Source organism: Denticeps clupeoides, unplaced genomic scaffold (assembly GCF_900700375.1).
Source record: "Denticeps clupeoides unplaced genomic scaffold, fDenClu1.1, whole genome shotgun sequence".
Classification (NCBI taxonomy): Eukaryota; Metazoa; Chordata; class Actinopteri; order Clupeiformes; family Denticipitidae; genus Denticeps; species Denticeps clupeoides.
Genome location: NW_021630094.1, coordinates 113,064 through 119,063, shown reverse-complemented (window position 1 = coordinate 119,063; position 6,000 = coordinate 113,064).

Genomic DNA, 6,000 nt, shown 5'->3' with positions numbered 1-6,000 from the left:
GTTGATATGGCACGCTCGAGTTTTCAGTTTCCTGTTCGGTCTCATTCAACTTCGAATCCACCACATATGCACCCACAAACCTTGCCTGAGAGAAGAGCCCCGATCACCCCGAGTCTTCATGGAAGTGGACCAACACAATCTGAAGTTGAGCTTTGTCATTTCAGATATATATGTGTCTGACCGTACAACGTTTCTCCAGAACCTGGTGTTACATGTAACATTGAAACAACGTTACAAACTGACATAATGTGAATACAAACAAAACATGTAGACAACAATGAGACAGACAGCGATAAAGTAGTGAAATGAAAAGTAGAAGTGCTACATCAACAATCTTACTTAAGTAAAAGTCCTAAGTACTTACTTTTAAATTTACTTTAAAGTATTTTTTTTAAGTAAAAGTACTCACTTTGTCTCAACATCTGGGGTGTGCCATTTTGTAAAAGCATAGTATATACAGGGAGTGCAGAATTATTAGGCAAATGAGTATTTTGTCCACATCATCCTCTTCATGCATGTTGTCTTACTCCAAGCTGTATAGGCTCGAAAGCCTACTACCAATTAAGCATATTAGGTGATGTGCATCTCTGTAATGAGAAGGGGTGTGGTCTAATGACATCAACACCCTATATCAGGCGTGCATAATTATTAGGCAACTTCCTTTCCTTTGGCAAAATGGGTCAAAAGAAGGACTTGACAGGCTCAGAAAAGTAAAAAATAGTGAGATATCTTGCAGACGGATGCAGCACTCTTAAAATTGCAAAGCTTCTGAAGCGTGATCATCGAACAATCAAGCGTTTCATTCAAAATAGTCAACAGGGTCGCAAGAAGCGTGTGGAAAAACCAAGGCGCAAAATAACTGCCAAAATAACTGTCTTGATGGGCCAGATGGATGGGCCCGTGGCTGGATTGGTAAAGGGCAGAGAGCTCCAGTCCGACTCAGACGCCAGCAAGGTGGAGGTGGAGTACTGGTTTGGGCTGGTATCATCAAAGATGAGCTTGTGGGGCCTTTTCGGGTTGAGGATGGAGTCAAGCTCAACTCCCAGTCCTACTGCCAGTTTCTGGAAGACACCTTCTTCAAGCAGTGGTACAGGAAGAAGTCTGCATCCTTCAAGAAAAACATGATTTTCATGCAGGACAATGCTCCATCACACGCGTCCAAGTACTCCACAGCGTGGCTGGCAAGAAATGGTATAAAAGAAGAAAAACTAATGACATGGCCTCCTTGTTCACCTGATCTGAACCCCATTGAGAACCTGTGGTCCATCATCAAATGTGATATTTACAAGGAGGGAAAACAGTACACCTCTCTGAACAGTGTCTGGGAGGCTGTGGTTGCTGCTGCACGCAATGTTGATGGTGAACAGATCAAAACACTGACAGAATCCATGGATGGCAGGCTTTTGAGTGGCCTTGCAAAGAAAGGTGGCTATATTGGTCGCTGATTTGTTTTTGTTTTGTTTTTGAATGTCAGAAATGTATATTTGTGAATGTGGAGATGTTATATTGGTTTCACTGGTAAAAATAAATAATTGAAATGGGTATATATTTGTTTTTTGTTAAGTTGCCTAATAATTATGCACAGTAATAGTCGCCGGCACACACAGATATCCCCCTAAAATAAAAACAAACTAAAAACTACTTCCAAAAACATTCAGCTTTGATATTAATGAGTTTTTGGGTTCATTGACAACATGGTTGTTCAATAATAAAATTATTCCTCAAAAATACAACTTGCCTAATAATTCTGCACTCCCTGTATAGTGACTTATGCCTGTACTGATGTCATTGCTCGTAATAATTACAAGCAATTTTACAGTATATGTGTATTGGAAAGTTTGGTGTGCTTATTGTGTGTGCACTCTGCAATACTGTGTGAACCTTAGAATTATGTGGATGACAAGTTATCTACTAGGTATTACCCACTAATATACCATTAAGATAAACCAATCAGGACATGATATATCTTTAAATCATTTATGTACTTGCAAAACTATTCAACACTTCTGTTAAGAGCAGTAAAAGGGAAACAGAATATGGCAGTACATATCACCAGCTTCGTATCACCAGCACATTCTGTTCAACAAGAGTTACTTTCCAAAGTCCTTTATCCTGGCTTGCATGAAAAACAAATGTAGCGCAACTGTAAAACTGGTAAATACCAAGTTAATGTTCCAATGATTGCAGAAAAGCAAAAAACATTGGCCTAATAATGGATAACACAACACTTAGTCAATACAAAAGGCAGATGTTAGAATGAGAAACAAAAAGACCTTGAAAATAAAATTTGACCGTTGGCGTGGGTGTGGCTCTCTTAAGAATATGCCAGTATAAATGCTATTCAGACCCCTGATCAACCTAGCATTATCAATACTTTTTGTTAAGAGTTTTTTCTTTAACAAAAGACAAGTCTATGTGAAAAACAGATGTAATTGTAAATCTTGTCAATGATCTATTGATTGCAGAAAAAAAAACTTAGGGCACCGACGAGTGTCTATGGAGGCAACCGAGTTGGCCAGGTAGGCATCCAGCTGTCTTGTGGTTTCTTGGACGTTTCCCTTCATATGGCCAAAGAAGTCCTCCTCCTCTGACCCAGAATGGCTGTCTGGTGATGAGGCTTGGTACTCCAAGTGACTCTTGATGTAGTCCATGCCTACATAACAACAACCCAAACACAGAATACAGGAACCATTAAGCTTGTTACGTTCTCCTCATGTCTAGGGGTGGAAGAGAAGTAACAAAAATTAAGATAGCAGCGTTTTTATCTACAAACCTGAATACAATGTCTAATTTGCTTTTCCCCTGTCCCAACACTCAGAAAAGATCACACTAATCTCAAATGCTAAACGAAAAGATTTTATTTATAACTCAAATATCCAAAACAGGGAGCAAAACAAACTTCAGGAGGGAACAAGGCCAAAATAACAAACCTAACAGTTCTAACTTAGTGTTAAAGAAACTCAGGTAACCTCACAAAAGAAAATATCAAATAAACAGAAGTCTTACCTGGCTCCCTTACTAACTCAACACATGAGAAAAGATGACCAAAAGTAAATGGCGTCCTTCTCCCTACTGCTCCTTATAAAATAAGTAAGTAAATAAAACAAAGAACTCAAGTTTCAGAAAAAGAGTAGGAACAGAGCTGTAGTAATAACTAACAAGATGACAACGGGTGAAGGTGAAGTTGAGGCTAGCACCTTAGCACAAATAACAAGCTAACAAATAGCACGAGCAATAGCACACAAGCTAATGTCTAAGGCAGGAGAAAACACAACACTCTCTAGTGAGCTGGTCAGAAAGCAGGAGGGCACCTTCTCCTAAGCTGCGCTGCGCTGCGCTGCGCTGCTCTGCTCTGCTCTGCTCTGCTCTGCTCTGCTCTGCTCTGCTCTGCTCTGCTCTGCTCTACTCTGCTCTACTCTACTCTACTCTACTCTACTCTACTCTACTCTACTCTACTCTACTCTACTCTACTCTACTCTACTCTACTCTACTCTACTCCGCCTGTCCACAAAACACCCTCCCCTGTCCTTCAGGTGTCGGCAGCCTTTAACTCCACAGAGCTCCCCTCGTTAGCCAATGTGGATCCAGCGGTGATTGGTGCAGTTAGGCACAGCTGAGCTCCACCAAGCTGGCAGTGTGGTAGATGAGAGAAAGAAAAGACAAAAGAGAAAAAGAAGAGAGAGAAACACAACATACTGTAGCATGACAATTCATGTTTACAATATAATAAACATAAAATAAATACGTCAGAGGACGTAACAACTGTATTTCTCTCTAACCTTGTAAAAAACATAATTATCACTTTGGAATTTCCCACGGTCTCCTAGTTGCAACAACATATTTTTAGATTAACTGGCAGGATCAGAAAAGGTTCTTTGCAAGGTTTCCTTGTCAATTAAACACTTGCCAATGAAATAAATGATTTAAATTACTTACCCAACCTTAGCAAATCCTCATTGCTTGTCCACGATGTGCGAAACTTGGGAAGTAAAATTGCAGCAGCAATGAGTTCAGGGTCAGTAAGCATGTCACCAAACCGCCGCTGTATTCCTTCTTGAAGGGCAGAGATCTGTGGCTGGCAGAACTTGGATGGCTTTTGGAGGCGTCCATCTTCACAGTCAGGACGGTTATAGTTGGTAACACCCATCCCATGTGGACATCCACCTCTGCCTGCAACATGTTGGCTGCCTTGGATACTGGGTTCATGGTTGATGCATATTCTGTCAAGAAAGCAAGTTCTGCAGGGCTGAACCTGTAATACACAGTATTGGAATATGCAGAATGTCATCAAGTGATATAAGGAATTTGTCACACACCTAGATATACATAATGTTATTACACACATCATTCAACAAACTATTTTTAATTATTTCAGATTGTGTCTGCAAAAAGTTGTTAAAATATGAATTTGTGGCCTGTCAGCATAGATATGAAACAGACATGACTGATATGCTTATTGTGTTCTAAGTTATCTAAATAATTATAGGATATACTACTGCAGTTCAATTAAATGAGGTGTAAATGATTAGTGAACTACAATATTATGGCACACAATCCATAGCCAACCATATTATAACTGTGCATCTGCTCCAAGTCAAACTTACATGGGGACTTTAAGTGCAATGGTCACTGCTCTGACAGCTCCTTCTCCACTTTCTCTAAATATCCTCAGTAGCCGCTCAACTGCAAGGAAGAGAGAGTTCCATCTGGTATCAACTGGACGGATGAGTTGCAGTTTGCACTCCCTTTCAATAACCTCCGCAGCGATAGATGAGCGGGCAGTCTTATTCCAAAGAGCTGAGCACTTGGCAAATGCTGCACGAGACATCTTCCTGTACACAACATTCGATTCAGCTTTTTTAGCATCTGCAGTTGAGATCAAATTCAAAAGATGGCAGGCACAACGGTGATGTTTTGAGAGTTGATATTCAGAGCACTCATCTTCTTCCTCCATCAAAGCCTCAACTTCAACACCCTCTGTCTCCTCTTCTGGATCATCTTCCTCCGCACTTTCATTTACATTTTCCCTCTCTTCTTCAGTTGAACTTCCTTCATCTTCACATGCAAAAACTCTGTAGGCCTTAATAAAGTTTGAGGCATTATCTGTCGTGCTCCTAACAATTTGTTCACGCTGTGAAAATGACATTCTGTATGAATGTCATTGAGAGTACTGGCTAGCATGTCATAAGTATGTGCCCCTTTCAGCCTTTTGCAGCCTTTCAGTCTTTCTAGGTTATCTGAATCAATCCAGAGGGCAGTAACCCCAATGAAGCTTTGCCTATGAGCTGTCCAACAGTCTGTAGAGAGGCTTTGGTGTTGTCAAGTTTCTGCTGCTTTATTGAAGAACCCTCAGGCGGAAAGCACCACTTCCAGCCAAGCTGGACCAGTTGTGTGCATGAACGCATTCAATGTTCCTATTTTTCGTGAACGCTGAACTGAACAAATCAGTTTAAATATTATGAACGTGAACGTGAGTGACGTTCACTCTGGCGAGACTGAACGCCGCTCACGTTTTAAAGTTTGCTGGTTACAGGCTAGCATGGCTGGTGCTTCGAGTCCGGACGCCTCTGCACAAGCAGTTTGTCTACATTTTCACTAGTTGGATAAGGTTAAAAAACGGACTGAAAGACAGCGGGTGTTACTGATTGTTTACTTTCTGATCTTTTCTGAGCACTGTAAGTTTAACATTAACATTTTGTGTTAATGTTGTCTGAATAAAATGTCCATATACAGTATACCTGCACCTTGTTTTGTTCCACTGTCAGCATAACACAATGTGTTGCTTAAGTGGTAAGATCTATTCTCAACCTCAAAATTGGTTTTAATGTAACATATCTGTGATTGTTCAGTTGTATGACAGATAGAAGGAAAAGACTGAAGGAGGTTCGGATAGAAGGACGTTGTATTGAAAATGTTAAAAAATGAAAAAATAAATAAATAAATAAAGAACGAACGTGAACTAGTTCATTTTTTGAGCTCTGAACTGGCACAACACTGAGC